The 18,852-nt window shown below is 41.6% G+C and overlaps 1 protein-coding gene across 2 annotated transcripts in view; it reads left to right on the forward strand.

Annotated features, from left to right (window-relative positions):
• The first annotated feature begins 446 nt into the window (after positions 1–446).
• OGDHL (oxoglutarate dehydrogenase L) overlaps positions 447–18,852 on the forward strand; it is a 713,311-nt gene continuing 694,905 nt past the window's right edge. The window contains exon 1 of one of the 2 annotated variants that reach the window (XM_085608435.1): positions 447–598. The gene's annotated coding sequence lies outside the window, so the exon portion shown is untranslated. The remainder of the gene's footprint in view (positions 599–18,852) is intronic. The other variant, XM_085608426.1, reaches the window with a different exon arrangement.

An 18,852-nucleotide genomic window follows, 5' to 3' on the forward strand; every position in this document is an offset into this window, starting at 1 on the left:
CAGACATGGAAATGCCACAAACATGCAAACTTAGCAACTCTGTAGGTAGCAACATCGATATTCTGTACCGCTCTCTTAAAATAAGCTTGGCGCTCCGGCACTTAGTTTCTGTTTCTTTTTTTAAGAAATCCAGCAGTCTGTATTAACGAAAGACGAAAATAAATGAACATTATAGAGGTTTACAGGTATAGAGGAGAACCACCTCACTTGCCTTAGAACAAGCGTTATTTCCACCCTGGCTGCTCAAGTGAAAGTAATACGGTAAGCAAAGACTCTGATTCAGACAGAATAGGCAAGTCGTTGTCAAGTATCCTTGTAGACGGCGTTGCCGGAAAACACGTCCAAACGACCACAGCTTCCAGCGCTTCAGCACCACAGACAGCAGCCCTGTCACGTGCTCAATTTCAGAGCAGGACGGTTCCGCCCCTTTCTTAGATGCTCACGCTGCCCTCTGTGACGTCACCGCGCTAGCTGTCCTCGAGCGCTTTGACCTGGAGCGGGATTTGGGTTGCGTAAAGTGTTTAAATTGCATTTATATTATCCATTACTACACCTGACGAGGCGTTGAAAGTGGTCGGTCGCCGCATCGCGTGATCAGGTACGAAGCAGGGTACCGTTCAGCGACGGCGCCGGGGGAGGGGCTGGTTGGGTGGGTATTGTCGCTACTCCTCTTCAGTTGCAACACTACTCGGTGGCATAATAGATGGGCTAAAAGGAGGAGGGGAGACCGGTGACTGACTACAGGGCCAGGAAGTGGAGGCAGGCCAGACATTAAGGAGGCGGAGGCAGGGTAGCTCAAAGGACGAGGCGAGCGACAGCGAAGTTAGAACAGGAGCAGTCTACAGAAAGAAGAGGATTTGATAATTTCAGACAATAACGCGGATACAATAAGCAAGAGAACAAACACACTCTTTAACTGAGTTGAAGATTGTTAAGGAAGTGGAACATAGACAGAAGGATGAAAATTAAGATTTGGAAGAAGGGACCCGGGGCAGTCAGTGCATTATTCCTTAACCAGGGTTTTAAGTGGACCGGGTCTTGCCGGTGCTCAGCATGTGCACTTCTAAAAAGCAGGTGCTGAGACGAGCCCCTAAGCGTGCTCTCCATTTTTGCCCTCACTATCGGGGTGTAAAAAAAAAAAATGTGAACTCTGCAGCATTATCACCCTTCACTGCCTTTGATGTAACTTCAAAGAGACTCGTTATAGTTCTTTCACAGTCTCTTCATGTTTATATAAAATGAAGTCATAGTTGTTTCTTATTTGTCTTATGCAACGAACAACCATTGACAAAGCCAATAGTCCTGGCTTGTTGTTGGTGTAATAATATTACTTGTATTATGTATCTGGATACAATGACAGAAGCAGCCGTGGCGGCTGGTGACATTTTAAAGTGGTAGGGTGGAAATCCAGGCAACTTTTGTGTCGATGTATGTTAGTTAGCAAACCTTGACTGAGACAAAAACTGACATCAAACATGCAAAATAAATAAACGAGTGAAGATCTATGAAAAGTGAAATTAAACTCAAGGGTGACAAATTGGTATCATTTTCAAATGCTTTGCAGCCCTTTGCATATAAAGATCTTTTTGAGCAAGACAACAGAATGTGCTAACCTGAAAGGCAGGTCAACGGCCTTTTTTGTAGTTTTTATACAGCGCAAACTTGGTCAAGGGGCATCGGAGGGCTTATGCAGTCGCGGCTGGCAAAACAGGGGGGTGGGGGTAATCTATAAGTGATGTCATGCACAAACTGATGTACATATGTCCCTTTCTAAGCAATGTAGTGATGGTAGGCGCTATCCTGTAAACACTTCTGGCACTATAAATATACAGTGAATTCAGACATCCGTAAACGCAGTTGTGCAATCACACTACATCGCTTGTGCTACGACACCCAGTTTATACAATGGAATGAATACACACACACATAAACGTACCAGTGCACAGGTCCCCTATCACAACCCACCCCGTGAGATAAAGCCCCAGATTGAGCCTAATTGCCCCATCACAAGCAGCGCGTGTGAAATCATAAACACACCTGTCCCTTCAAACACACTCCTGACACACCGAGGCCAGTCTTGTGAAATGTCACGATCCCGCCGTCTTCGTCATCCCATGCATACCAGTGCTGCCATAAACACATTCCAGTGCCGCACAAATAACCACCATAAATCCGATTAATGGATTTATTCACCTGCTGTCTCTTCATCTCTGTGCTCCGTCCTCCCACCCACAACAGCTGCGTCTAAGACAAACAGGTAGCAGTTGCTGTGCCATTTGCAAAAAAAGTTCTAAATGTAAAAAGAAGAGATGAAACCCCACCCCCACGTGCATTGACTATCTTTCGTGTGCGTCTCCCAAGGTTTGTTTGTGAAAATCACACACTTCAGAGTCTTTACAGATCGCCATCAGTGTGAACGCTTAAAGTGCCATTAGTACAAGTAGTGAAAGCCGCCTCCTTACAGAGAGAATTATGACCATCGTCCGACAACATGAAGCCATCAAAACAAGCGCAGCGGTAATTGCCTGGAATGTCCTGTAACAAAATCCACTTGTCCCTTTGGTGCCATGTAGTGCGGCGACAAATTATGGCAGCAATCTCATTATATAAGAGCTCTGATATAGCCTCTCTAATTATGCCAGGACTCGTACCATAGTTGTGTATGAATACTTGCAATCCCCTTATGTTGCCACGTTTCTGCAGCTCTACATACTGGAGCTGAAGGTAGTGGTAAGCAATAGTTTCAGGGTTAGAATGCCCGTTTGAGTCTGTGTAAAACTACTAACTTGCATGTTTTAAGGGTTCTCAGCAACTCTTCTCTAATCTTTTCCCATACTGAGAAATATTGAAAATTTACTCCCGACAGTGGCAGACGAAAACCTTCTTCCAGAGTTAGGAAAAAAGTGGTTGGAGGGAAAGTGAACTTGGAAACACTCAGATTTTCGCATGAACAAATCTACACATGCATAGTTGCTCATGCTAAAATGCAGTTAACAAATATTTTTTTAGGAGTACTTTTTCTTGTCCTACTCCTGTAAATTCTTGGGAATTCACGTAAGCCATATAGCGGCACTTAATGCAAATACACATGGGTGCGCTTTTATGACTTTCACTGGCCCACGAGGGTTAAAAGGTAGAGTATTACTACCTGGGTAAAGAATATACCCCCGGTCCCTAGAACAAAGAAATCCTAGGGTCCATCACTACGGTTGAACACTACCGTTCCAGCACTTTTGTTAGACCCAAAGTCCCTGAAACAGCAAAAGTACAAGTTAACCTTACGCTCCCACACCTTGAGACTAATCTAAAAATAACTCACATACAATAGGTCACTCATATCAATGACAGAACCCAAAACTTTAAGTTTTAGGGAGGAAGATATCGAAGAACTCCTTAAACGTCCGTCCACTTTCAACCTAGGAAAGAACTCTACCAGCTTTGCCCAGCAAACAGACCTGGAAAAAATCACAAGACTGAAGAAAAAACAGATAAGGACAGCTTTACACGGAGAAGCACTATTAGAACACCTAAGAGCTGGCACAATACCAACAGGCCTACAAGTCAAGAACATACCCGTGATATTCACAGATCAACCAGAGTATCTCGAAGGATTTAGCCACATCGGAACAAAATGTTCAAGAGATTGGATGTTCCATTCCATTAAAACCGCTGAACGCTTGAGCATAAAAGAACTAGAACTAATTCAAGAATTGGAAGAAGCCTTTGCTAACAATTCAGCAATAGAGGACGCCAAGAACATCCTATCTAAACTAGAAAAAGAAAATTCCACCTTCAAAAAAAACACAGAGGAAGCGAAAAGATTCAAATTACAAAAAGATATAATCAACTTCTCAATAATCAAAATTTATCCCTACTTGGAAAAGGAATACTACAGTCAGTCCCAAAACACCGGAATACTGAACACATACGGAGGCAGAAGTAGGAGAAGGTTTATCACCTTCTCAGAACCGTCATCCTCATCCGGGACATCAAGTGAAAGCGAAGGCCAAACCGACAACAGAAACATTCAACAAAGACCGTTCTACCAGCAGGCACCTTTTTTAGACAGAGGCAACAGCCGGCCAAGAGGGCGCTCACGAGCAAACAGATGGTACAATCCCCAATCGAACCAACACCAAGGAGAGATCACAACCAGGAGGAACGTATACCGCTGGTAACGGAAGAAATAGGCTCTATATACAATCTATCCAACCAAGCCCTTTTACCAGCTGAAATCCAAGTCCTTCAAAAAGGCCTATCATTCATCCCGACGGCAAGACCAGACCTCACCCAAATGAAAATGGAAATAATCCAACTTTTCCGAAAAATGAGACTCCGAATATTCTTCCAAGATAGAGAAGAAACTACATCTCGAAACTTCTCCGGCTTGAAAGACCCATCGTCATTTTTTCCTAATACACAAAACATGCCCGTAGAACTCCTGACATTTGAGAAAAACGTCTTAAGAGATCTAGACAACCTTGATAAAAAGAAACCTCATATAAAATGGAATCTGTCAAAGAAAGAAACGGAAGCATTAGACCATCTGGCACAGAACAAAAACCTCATAATTAAACCGGCAGATAAGGGAGGAGGAATTGTTATCTGGCCGAGGGAAAAATATGAAGCTGAGGTACAGCGTCAACTAGCGGACAACAAATACTATAGAAGAACCAATGAAGATTGGAACTCGAAAATCAAAGGAAAACTTCTGCCAATCATCAACATAGGCAAAGAAGAAGGCTGGCTGACAACAAAAGAATCAAAATATTTGATCAATGACAACCCTAGGACTCCAATGATGTACGTCCTTCCAAAAGTACATAAGGACTCCCGGAATCCACCAGGGAGACCCATAATTTCGGGAGTAAACTCGATACTAGAGAGGCCAGCTAAATATGTGGACACATTCTTAAAACCGTTGATCAGAGACACTCCGAGTTATGTGAAAGATACAATGCAGGCAATTAATACGCTGGAAAATTTCCCGTTTGATGAAGAGAACGAAATTCTTGTAACTCTGGACATTGTCAGCCTATACTCAAATATCCCGCAAGAAGGGGGCCTAGAGGCATTACAAGTGTTTCTTGAAAAAAGAGTTCGACCTCACAATGTACCAACGAACCATCTCGTCCAACTAGCAGAAATATGTTTGAAACACAATTTTTTTACCTTCAATGATATCCAATACCTGCAAGTCACGGGAACTGCGATGGGATGTCCCTTCGCCCCAGAAATGGCCATAATGTTTATGGCACTATACGAAGAGAAATGGGTATACAACAACAACCCATACGACGGCCATATAAAACTATGGCGTCGATATATAGACGATGTGTTCATGCTGTGGAGAGGCGAGATACAAACTCTAGAAGCATTTGTGATATGGTTGAACAACAGAAACCCAAACATTCAATTCACCATGACCTACAATAAAACAGAAATGAATTTTCTGGACCTTCTAATAAGACACGAAGAAGGTCATCTTTACACAACACTATACACCAAAAAAACTGACAGAAACACTTTTCTCCATTATTCAAGTTTCCACCAACGCAACTTACGTGAGAACCTTCCGTACAGTCAGTTTCTGAGAATAAGGAGAAACTGCTCCAAAAAAGAAGACTATTTCACGAATGCTAACACACTAATGGAAAATCTGCTAAAAAGGAACTACCCCAAAAAATTGCTCAAAAGGGCACTCAAAAGAGCATGGTATACGCCCAGAGAGTCTCTTCTATCATTGAAACAGGAAAAAACAACTCCAAATCTGGTATGCGTCACGACTTTCTCAAGTAGAACAACTGAGATGCAAAAGATTATCCGAAAAAACTGGGATACAGTAAAAAGCATTCCATCTTTCACACAGATACCAATTTTTGCCCTAAAAAAAAACAGCAGTATACGAGAAAAACTGGTACGTGCAAATACAATCTATAAACAACCTATGGCATCACTGCGATCCATGCTCTCATTACCTCCAGTAAAAGGACACAAAAGGTGCGGCACATGTGTATCCTGTGAAAGCACAGTGGAAGGCACTAAGTTCGAGTACGGGCAGAAATATATAATCCACGACAACTTTACCAACTGCAACACCCACAATGTCATCTACTGTGTTCTATGCCCCTGTCAATTGGCGTACATTGGGAAAACCACGCAACCCGTGAAAAATCGAATTTCCCAACACCGCTCAAGAATTAAATGCAAAATTCAGAATGCACCGATGGTATCCCACTGTATCGAGAAAAATCACAGTCCTGCTGACCTCAAGTGGACAGTTCTACGCCATATCCAAGGAAAAAACGTTGACGCTACTTTATCCAAAATGGAAGCAAAAACCATCATGTTCCTAGGTACCATAGATAATGGACTAAATGAAATGACGGAAATAGCACATACTATATAACAGGAGACAGACACGATATCTCCCCCTCCGTACCAACATCATATTCGGATACAGAATAGAAGCCAATAACACTGATCAAGTGTGTAGGATACAATGGTGCTCTTGGACCCAGCAACATATCTGATACATTCCTACCAACACTACAGAAGAATCTTTGAGAAAAGCTGACGAGTCACACAAAAACTGGGACCTCCCTGAGACCAACCTGCAACAAAATAGTTCGCCACAAAAAGGCAAAGCGCATTCGATGTGAAAGAGACGATACCCTTGTCTAAATATGATTGACAAAAGGTCTACAAAAATCCAACACGCCTCAAATCTCCGAGAAGGGTAAAAACAATAGAAGATAATATTGAATACACCGACCATTTCGCGGCCTAAGACACCGAAAGAGAGTAAAAGATATATCAAATAGAAACATCCACAAAGACAGGTCAATGAAAACCAGGAATGGTCCTTTCTCACAGAAGTACAATCAACTTTGAATCTGCAGCCAAACAATAAAGTTTTATTCAACAACAAAAAAAGAAAAATTTCGTCTTCCATAACAACATCTCCGTAACCATGACTACGTTCTACGTAATCACGCCGGAACAACCTCGATATAGACGAACCAATCGCCAAGAACGTTCTCCAAGCACTCCGAACATGCAGGAAATGGGAGAATAGCCGAGGACGCGGAAGCTACGACGCTGTATCGAACAAGTCCGGAAAAAACCAACACTAACAAAGGTACGAGCCAGGAAGCACAATGTAGGGACATTAGAACACCGCTAAAGAAGACGCGCGTAACAGGAACGATAAAAGAAATAAGATAAAGATATTCCCTAATGCGGGCAATTTGACCGACATGCAAGTTGTTTGATTATGCTTTAAAAGCGCAAATACCGAGTTCGAGGCACGTAAACCAAGGAAAGCTACGTATCAATAGCATCATGGAAACAATCACAAAAAAAGAGAGGTAGTGACTAATCGACTACAGCTAAGCTTAGGCTTGATTGGCAACAGCGCGAGTACCAGGTAGAAGTTAGTACCCATTTCACTTCTTGTCCCCCAGAGAGAAACCAGTCGGACATGAAAAAACAAGTTAACTTCGTGAGCCGGCAGCCCACAACCAGAACGGCAAGGTAGGACACGTATTATGATACCCATTCAATAACCACAAGATAACCAAGAGTACCACCACACTTACAATTCCTTTATTTATTGCAGAAAAAGAAGAAAAGTCTCCATACCCGTTAATGAGCGTAAGTTAGCACAAAACCACTGCCCTCACAACACCCCAATTGTACATAAAAATTAAAACAGACATTTTCTGTCCTTGCAGAGATAGACGTCCGATTCCAACAAAACACCAGCCCTGAAGACGACCTAACAACTAAGACATAGGTCCAATGTCAAAGGTCGAAACGCGTTGGCAAACAAACAGAGATCATTAATAATGGTGGGAGATACGAAGGCAAAATAACGCCCACCCGAGCACACACATTAAAACAACCAAGTTTGCTCGTTTAAATTTACAAAGCTTCGAACTTGACTCTGTTTAGGACCGCAATTATAGTAAGAACTATAGGAGCCAACCAGCTAAAGTTCTTGAAAAGATAACCCAATATCGGACAAATGATTTAATTGATTTTCGGATTGTTTTGACACTAAAAAATTGACTTTTCGATTAATTTCAAATTCACTGCAATGTTATGTTTGATATGTCAAAAAGTCACTGTACAAAAAGTCACTGTACAAATGTAAATATTTATCACTGTTTTTTGCATTTATAATGTGCAATTTGAGATGAAGTAGTGTTCGTCCAGTACAAATTGATGAAGTATAGAAAATAATTGTTTCTAATCGCAGTCATTAAATAGACTAGCAGATCAAATAACGTGTGATCAATGGTGTCAGAGGTAAACAGATTGACGTAAAAATTATTCCAGATTCCAGCCTCTGTTACACCTTATTGAATCTCCCCCATCTTTTCATATCTACACTTAGGAGTGGGCACTGGCCCACGAGGGTTAAAAGGTAGAGTATTACTACCTGGGTAAAGAATATACCCCCGGTCCCTAGAACAAAGAAATCCTAGGGTCCATCACTACGGTTGAACACTACCGTTCCAGCACTTTTGTTAGACCCAAAGTCCCTGAAACAGCAAAAGTACAAGTTAACCTTACGCTCCCACACCTTGAGACTAATCTAAAAATAACTCACATACAATAGGTCACTCATATCAATGACAGAACCCAAAACTTTAAGTTTTAGGGAGGAAGATATCGAAGAACTCCTTAAACGTCCGTCCACTTTCAACCTAGGAAAGAACTCTACCAGCTTTGCCCAGCAAACAGACCTGGAAAAAATCACAAGACTGAAGAAAAAACAGATAAGGACAGCTTTACACGGAGAAGCACTATTAGAACACCTAAGAGCTGGCACAATACCAACAGGCCTACAAGTCAAGAACATACCCGTGATATTCACAGATCAACCAGAGTATCTCGAAGGATTTAGCCACATCGGAACAAAATGTTCAAGAGATTGGATGTTCCATTCCATTAAAACCGCTGAACGCTTGAGCATAAAAGAACTAGAACTAATTCAAGAATTGGAAGAAGCCTTTGCTAACAATTCAGCAATAGAGGACGCCAAGAACATCCTATCTAAACTAGAAAAAGAAAATTCCACCTTCAAAAAAAACACAGAGGTAGCGAAAAGATTCAAATTACAAAAAGATATAATCAACTTCTCAATAATCAAAACTTATCCCTACTTGGAAAAGGAATACTACAGTCAGTCCCAAAACACCGGAATACTGAACACATACGGAGGCAGAAGTAGGAGAAGGTTTATCACCTTCTCAGAACCGTCATCCTCATCCGGGACATCAAGTGAAAGCGAAGGCCAAACCGACAACAGAAACATTCAACAAAGACCGTTCTACCAGCAGGCACCTTTTTTAGACAGAGGCAACAGCCGGCCAAGAGGGCGCTCACGAGCAAACAGATGGTACAATCCCCAATCGAACCAACACCAAGGAGAGATCACAACCAGGAGGAACGTATACCGCTGGTAACGGAAGAAATAGGCTCTATATACAATCTATCCAACCAAGCCCTTTTACCAGCTGAAATCCAAGTCCTTCAAAAAGGCCTATCATTCATCCCGACGGCAAGACCAGACCTCACCCAAATGAAAATGGAAATAATCCAACTTTTCCGAAAAATGAGACTCCGAATATTCTTCCAAGATAGAGAAGAAACTACATCTCGAAACTTCTCCGGCTTGAAAGACCCATCGTCATTTTTTCCTAATACACAAAACATGCCCGTAGAACTCCTGACATTTGAGAAAAACGTCTTAAGAGATCTAGACAACCTTGATAAAAAGAAACCTTATATAAAATGGAATCTGTCAAAGAAAGAAACGGAAGCATTAGACCATCTGGCACAGAACAAAAACCTCATAATTAAACCGGCAGATAAGGGAGGAGGAATTGTTATCTGGCCGAGGGAAAAATATGAAGCTGAGGTACAGCGTCAACTAGCGGACAACAAATACTATAGAAGAACCAATGAAGATTGGAACTCGAAAATCAAAGGAAAACTTCTGCCAATCATCAACATAGGCAAAGAAGAAGGCTGGCTGACAACAAAAGAATCAAAATATTTGATCAATGACAACCCTAGGACTCCAATGATGTACGTCCTTCCAAAAGTACATAAGGACTCCCGGAATCCACCAGGGAGACCCATAATTTCAGGAGTAAACTCGATACTAGAGAGGCCAGCTAAATATGTGGACACATTCTTAAAACCGTTGATCAGAGACACTCCGAGTTATGTGAAAGATACAATGCAGGCAATTAATACGCTGGAAAATTTCCCGTTTGATGAAGAGAACGAAATTCTTGTAACTCTGGACATTGTCAGCCTATACTCAAATATCCCGCAAGAAGGGGGCCTAGAGGCATTACAAGTGTTTCTTGAAAAAAGAGTTCGACCTCACAATGTACCAACGAACCATCTCGTCCAACTAGCAGAAATATGTTTGAAACACAATTTTCTTACCTTCAATGATATCCAATACCTGCAAGTCACGGGAACTGCGATGGGATGTCCCTTCGCCCCAGAAATGGCCATAATGTTTATGGCACTATACGAAGAGAAATGGGTATACAACAACAACCCATACGACGGCCATATAAAACTATGGCGTCGATATATAGACGATGTGTTCATGCTGTGGAAAGGCGAGATACAAACTCTAGAAGCATTTGTGATATGGTTGAACAACAGAAACCCAAACATTCAATTCACCATGACCTACAATAAAACAGAAATGAATTTTCTGGACCTTCTAATAAGACACGAAGAAGGTCATCTTTACACAACACTATACACCAAAAAAACTGACAGAAACACTTTTCTCCATTATTCAAGTTTCCACCAACGCAACTTACGTGAGAACCTTCCGTACAGTCAGTTTCTGAGAATAAGGAGAAACTGCTCCAAAAAAGAAGACTATTTCACGAATGCTAACACACTAATGGAAAATCTGCTAAAAAGGAACTACCCCAAAAAATTGCTCAAAAGGGCACTCAAAAGAGCATGGTATACGCCCAGAGAGTCTCTTCTATCATTGAAACAGGAAAAAACAACTCCAAATCTGGTATGCGTCACGACTTTCTCAAGTAGAACAACTGAGATGCAAAAGATTATCCGAAAAAACTGGGATACAGTAAAAAGCATTCCATCTTTCACACAGATACCAATTTTTGCCCTAAAAAAAAACAGCAGTATACGAGAAAAACTGGTACGTGCAAATACAATCTATAAACAACCTATGGCATCACTGCGATCCATGCTCTCATTACCTCCAGTAAAAGGACACAAAAGGTGCGGCACATGTGTATCCTGTGAAAGCACAGTGGAAGGCACTAAGTTCGAGTACGGGCAGAAATATATAATCCACGACAACTTTACCAACTGCAACACCCACAATGTCATCTACTGTGTTCTATGCCCCTGTCAATTGGCGTACATTGGGAAAACCACGCAACCCGTGAAAAATCGAATTTCCCAACACCGCTCAAGAATTAAATGCAAAATTCAGAATGCACCGATGGTATCCCACTGTATCGAGAAAAATCACAGTCCTGCTGACCTCAAGTGGACAGTTCTACGCCATATCCAAGGAAAAAACGTTGACGCTACTTTATCCAAAATGGAAGCAAAAACCATCATGTTCCTAGGTACCATAGATAATGGACTAAATGAAATGACGGAAATAGCACATACTATATAACAGGAGACAGACACGATATCTCCCCCTCCGTACCAACATCATATTCGGATACAGAATAGAAGCCAATAACACTGATCAAGTGTGTAGGATACAATGGTGCTCTTGGACCCAGCAACATATCTGATACATTCCTACCAACACTACAGAAGAATCTTTGAGAAAAGCTGACGAGTCACACAAAAACTGGGACCTCCCTGAGACCAACCTGCAACAAAATAGTTCGCCACAAAAAGGCAAAGCGCATTCGATGTGAAAGAGACGATACCCTTGTCTAAATATGATTGACAAAAGGTCTACAAAAATCCAACACGCCTCAAATCTCCGAGAAGGGTAAAAACAATAGAAGATAATATTGAATACACCGACCATTTCGCGGCCTAAGACACCGAAAGAGAGTAAAAGATATATCAAATAGAAACATCCACAAAGACAGGTCAATGAAAACCAGGAATGGTCCTTTCTCACAGAAGTACAATCAACTTTGAATCTGCAGCCAAACAATAAAGTTTTATTCAACAACAAAAAAAGAAAAATTTCGTCTTCCATAACAACATCTCCGTAACCATGACTACGTTCTACGTAATCACGCCGGAACAACCTCGATATAGACGAACCAATCGCCAAGAACGTTCTCCAAGCACTCCGAACATGCAGGAAATGGGAGAATAGCCGAGGACGCGGAAGCTACGACGCTGTATCGAACAAGTCCGGAAAAAACCAACACTAACAAAGGTACGAGCCAGGAAGCACAATGTAGGGACATTAGAACACCGCTAAAGAAGACGCGCGTAACAGGAACGATAAAAGAAATAAGATAAAGATATTCCCTAATGCGGGCAATTTGACCGACATGCAAGTTGTTTGATTATGCTTTAAAAGCGCAAATACCGAGTTCGAGGCACGTAAACCAAGGAAAGCTACGTATCCATAGCATCATGGAAACAATCACAAAAAAAGAGAGGTAGTGACTAATCGACTACAGCTAAGCTTAGGCTTGATTGGCAACAGCGCGAGTACCAGGTAGAAGTTAGTACCCATTTCACTTCTTGTCCCCCAGAGAGAAACCAGTCGGACTTGAAAAAACAAGTTAACTTCGTGAGCCGGCAGCCCACAACCAGAACGGCAAGGTAGGACACGTATTATGATACCCATTCAATAACCACAAGATAACCAAGAGTACCACCACACTTACAATTCATTTATTTATTGCAGAAAAAGAAGAAAAGTCTCCATACCCGTTAATGAGCGTAAGTTAGCACAAAACCACTGCCCTCACAACACCCCAATTGTACATAAAAATTAAAACAGACATTTTCTGTCCTTGCAGAGATAGACGTCCGATTCCAACAAAACACCAGCCCTGAAGACGACCTAACAACTAAGACATAGGTCCAATGTCAAAGGTCGAAACGCGTTGGCAAACAAACAGAGATCATTAATAATGGTGGGAGATACGAAGGCAAAATAACGCCCACCCGAGCACACACATTAAAACAACCAAGTTTGCTCGTTTAAATTTACAAAGCTTCGAACTTGACTCTGTTTAGGACCGCAATTATAGTAAGAACTATAGGAGCCAACCAGCTAAAGTTCTTGAAAAGATAACCCAATATCGGACAAATGATTTAATTGATTTTCGGATTGTTTTGACACTAAAAAATTGACTTTTCGATTAATTTCAAATTCACTGCAATGTTATGTTTGATATGTCAAAAAGTCACTGTACAAAAAGTCACTGTACAAATGTAAATATTTATCACTGTTTTTTGCATTTATAATGTGCAATTTGAGATGAAGTAGTGTTCGTCCAGTACAAATTGATGAAGTATAGAAAATAATTGTTTCTAATCGCAGTCATTAAATAGACTAGCAGATCAAATAACGTGTGATCAATGGTGTCAGAGGTAAACAGATTGACGTAAAAATTCTTTAATAATTGGGCGCCTAATTAGATCTGGCGTTGACCATGACTTTTTGCATTTATTAAAATTCAGTCTCTCTCCCTCCCTTTCCCCCTCCCTCTCTCTCCCTCTTTCCCCCTCCCTCTCTCTCTCTCTCTCCCCCTCTCCCGGCTGGCCTCTCTGTGAGTGACAGCATTCTGCTCTTTCACAAGGAGCATATTGGCGCACAAGGTAGTTTTGTTCAGTGCCAGTAACTACTGTGACAGTGTGTTGTTTGTGAGACCAAAAGCAATTTTTGCTTTTGCCAATGTTTGTTATAAAGGTGAGGGCCCAGCAGCTTCCACACAAATAAGGTCTTACAAAAACAATACCTGAACAAGTCACACATTGACAAAACTAAAAAGCTGGCCACCAATTACAGACCTACTGGCTTTGCCAATGCTTGTTTATTTTTGTTTCCCATAATCTTATTGCAAATGGTTACACTGGTTTTCCATTATGAATATTTTTGGGACATATTAGCATGCATCAACACGTTACTAAATGATGCTGCAAATAAATGGTACCTGAAATTTTACTGTAGTTTAGGGAAATGTTTTTTCCTGCTTTCATTTTTTTATGAACATTTTATTTTGATAGCAAAGAATCCTCAATCTTGCTTTCAAGCTTCTGCAAATATTTGCATCTAATCAGAGAGCATTCTGGGAGCATTACACATAACCCATATTGCTAAACTTTGAAAACGTGTGCACACATTTTTATACTAGAACCACTGTCTGTAGTGCAGTCAAAGCTTTCAACATTTACTTGGAGCGCTCATCCTAACGATAAAGGCCTTCAATTAATGAACCATAAATACAAGTTTGAACAGCATTAACATAAGGACGAAAACATTATCTTAACTGCAGCTAGTGCCCTTTTGTGATCCTTAATGTGGGACTGCAAACTGGCAGCCAAAGGGTTTGTGCTGCAGGGGGTTGGGCCTACTTGTCCTAAGGACAAAATACACATGAAAACTTGTTGCCCTTGACCGCAAACAATATGTCCTGCGTGTCGGGCTATATGAATTCCACATCCCTGCCACTTAAAGCCCTATCCATTATAAGTTTTCAGATATAATGTATATGCCCGGTTTCATTTAGGTCCAATAATAATGGTGGTTTTTTTCTCTCCCTATATTCAGTTTTGACGGATTATGGATTTGAGGCAGAGGGAGATAGTGAATTTTCCTAATATCACATAGTTAGCATAAGTGGTGAAGCTGGGATTAGAATGTAAGTCAAGGTTTTTCTAATTTCTTCCCTTTGACTCAGTGAAGTCCCCTTTCACGCGGGTTGACTCCATTTGAGAGCCATATAGTCCAGAGAAAAGGAGGATGGATCAACTACTGATAATGTTTGAATGATCAGAAGTTATATAAAATCAATCGTACTTTAAATAATTACTCATCAGCATTCAGTGTCCACTTCGAGGAAGCATTTTTAACGTTTTAAATTACAAAGTAGCTAGATGATAGCATTGTGATGTTAATATCGGTGAATACGATGTCAATGTACGCCATGATATATGTACACATAACAATGTCAATACCGGTACAGATGATGTCAATGTATCTCATGATAAATGTATGCATAATAATGAGAATGTCAGTAAATATATTATCAATCACCGCCATCTCATATGTACACGTAATAACAAACTCGTATCATTGCTGTCGAATACACCCGCAATGACCTCCCCATCAACCCAGAGTCAGAGATTTATTTATTAATTTGAAAAGTTTTATAGAGTGCGAACAAGACCAAAATGGGTTACAGAGTTGTCGTCTGCAATTATACGAAACATAAAGAAGGCAAGTGAAATTACAACCTGTGAGAAAACATTCAAGAATAAAGGGTAGAGTGTATCAGAGGCATCATAGAGCGCTCCGAGTAAAACATAATACAATAGAAAGAACCCCGATGTGCATCAAGGAATGTTAACAAAAAACAGGGGAACAAGCCCAAAAATCAATAGTTGATGCAGTTAAAGGAGCTATCAAGAACTGGAATAAAAAAAGATAAAAACATATAGAATATCATCATCATCAGTCTTTATTCGATTAAAAGGATCATAAAAGACACAAACATATAACCAAACATGACGTAAGAAACCCAATACAATTTTTAAAATCCATCGATAAATACTTAAATTTTATTTTTTTAAAAGAGCATTAAACAATTCGGATGACTACAATGTTAAGATTTACATAATTAAAAACACCCACATCGACTACAAAGTAAAAGAATATCAATTAATGAGGTTCTCATCATATTGCATTAGCTCAAATAGGTTGATGAGGACACTTCAAATGTTTGCTGGAGGCTGAGCCCTTAGAGTCCATGCCCATCCCAAGAATTTGGCTAATGATATTGAAATAATTGGTAAAGTGCGTAGGATTCTTAATGCAACAGCACAGCTCCTGGTACCTAAAGTTCTACACATAGGAGATAACCATACTCGTCTTGGGGTGGCAAGGACTGGACAAACAAACAGAAAATGGGCGATTGATTCGGCCTGTAACCCACAAGCAGGACATGTATCCTCACGGGCACTAGTCCATCTTCCTGTAAGAGACCTAAGTGGTAAGGAACCGGCTCTAAACTGGAAGTAGAGCTTCCTATCTCCGGGTTTCGTGATCAGATCCCAATACTGTTCTAGGGCAGGTCTGATCTTTACCTCCAGATAACAACCAGTCATCCCAGAGGAGTTTGCTCTACTCCATACACGTTGTTCAACCCGTTCCCAATAGATCATTTGTAGTATTCTCTTTGAGGGAAACAGTGCAGCCACTGGGTCGCTCCACGGCCCCTCCATACCCAAGGCTATCAGGGTCTGGCGGAGCTTCCTCAGCCATCCGATCTTGTGGAAGACATCTAGTTTTATAACATCCATAAGTCCTTTAGCATACAGGGAAAGCTCCGGAGTAGTCCAGAGCCTTAGCCAGTATAAGACCGGACGGAGGTTAGCTATGTCCATAATGGCCTTCCTGCCTAACTCGTATCTTAGAGGAACCATAGGGGTACTCTGAGGAAGGCCTGTTATACTACGGAAGAATTTTTCAACTATAGTGAGGGAAGCCCCCATAGCTCTGCCCCATACAGAACTGAGCTTAGGGCCTTTGCCTCATACACTTGGAGCACAGGTCTTATGGGTTTAATAAAAGATTTTTTGTGCTCCCTGGTTAATGTTCCCGTTATTTGTCTAAATTTCAGGGCAGCCATCTCTATATGCTTGCTCCATTTGTTGTCTTTAGTTACATGCATACCTAAATAAACAAAATTGGCAACCATTTCTAACGGTTGCCCATTCATAAAAAACTTTCTCCCTCTGAAGCTTGGATGTGGGTTAAAAACCATAAGTTTCGTCTTGGCCACATTTACCTCCAGGCCATGACCAAGGCAAAAGTCCTCGAAGACTAGTAAAGCTCTTTGCAGGCCACTCGGAGTTTTTGATACGATAAGCGTATCATCCGCAAACCTCAATATCGGAGTAATAACTCCAGCCAACTTTGGGGCATCTGTATTAACGCTAAGCATGGATTTTACTATCCCGTTGATGTATAGCGAAAAGAGCGTTGGGGCCATGGTGCAGCCTTGCCGCACACCACGTTCTACCGGGAACTTGGGAGTAACATCGCCTGGTCCTCCCCACTGGATTTTGGCAAAATTAGTCTCGTGTAGCCTCATTATCAGGGTCAGAATTTCTGCGGGGAGCCCTAATTTTTCCAACACCGCCCACAACCGCAGACGGGGCACAAGGTCGAAGGCAGCTCTTAGGTCCACAAAAGCAACATAGAGACTGCCTTTTCCCAAAGTAACCACCTTCCAATGGAGTTGCACAAAACGAAAAACCTGATCCACTGTACTAGTTAGTTTGCGAAAACCAGCTTGGAAAGGGGACAGGATCTTGTTGTCTTCGATCCACTCTAGTATCTGGTTCAAAACCATCCTCCCTATAACCTTCTGGATTGTGTCTATCAGGCTGATTGGTCTATAGTTACCTGGTAATGTCTTGTCACCCTTCTTGAACACTGGGATTATGACAGCCCCCCCCCCCCATGATTTAGGGACTGGGGCACCTTCGGCCACAGCATTTGCCAGTAATGTAATATACTTGCTCCAGCAATTTTTATTGTGGAGAAAAAGATCAGATGGGACTCCATCTAGTCCCGGAGCTCGTCCACTTGCTACGGATCCCAGAGCCATTAAGGCATCATTGGTATTAAAAGGGCCATGGCGATAAAGAACATGAGTTATCTCCCAGGTGGGATTAGATTTAGAGACACATGCATACTGGGGTTTGAAATATTTCAACCATTCCTCTTGTGTAACATGGTTTGAGGGTCTGTCAGGCTGGCCACCTCTGCCCCACTTAATGATGTTCCAGAATAATCTGGTGTCCCTGGCATGGCTAGCACCCTTCAGGTCAGACCAATAGAGCTCGTCCCATTTCTTTTTAGCCTGACCTATACATTTTTTGTATAATTGTCTAGCCTTTTGCACACGATCGTTGTGTCCACTAGAAAGGGCTGCAGCCAGATCAACTCTGGCTCTCCTGCAATCAGCATCATACCATCGTAGACGCTTGAGTGGTGCCCTCCTGTCTTTTCTTGCTGGTTTCAGAAAATGCCAGCGTATTCCCTCAAAAAAGGTTTTGTGAAGTCCAGTGGCTAGTGCACTACCTGGCGCAGTGGCCATTAGACCCTCGAGTTCCGATGTAACTTTGGTCAACTGATTATCAATGTTATCAATGGCCTTGTCATTGGTCTTAACCACACGCCACTTAAGCCTGCGCATATCATTGGAGGGGACTACTTCAAGTAGCTTAAATTTCGTCACCTCTTCTTTTATATTACCAACCTTCCACCACCAATGTGTTACACATAAAGGATTATGGTCACTTTCAGATCTTGGATCAACCACCATATCTTTTACGAATTGCCATAACTTCATGCTACAGAAGACGTAGTCAATCCTACTCCTATAGCGGCCATTATCAAAAGTATTGGCCCCTTCCTTATCCCCCTGCGTCCTCCCATTCAATGCCCTCAAGCCTCTCTCATAACAGAAAACGTTGACCTGCACTGCGGCCTCTGTCCACCTTTTAATTGGTTCTAAATCAAGTCCAGGAATACCCCAAAGCTGTTCTTCCTCAGATTCAAGGCCCCAACAAAGGTCTGGGTCCAAGAGCGGTTCAAAGGTT

This window comes from Triturus cristatus, chromosome 1_2 (assembly GCF_964204655.1).
Source record: "Triturus cristatus chromosome 1_2, aTriCri1.1, whole genome shotgun sequence".
Taxonomy (NCBI): domain Eukaryota; kingdom Metazoa; phylum Chordata; class Amphibia; order Caudata; family Salamandridae; genus Triturus; species Triturus cristatus.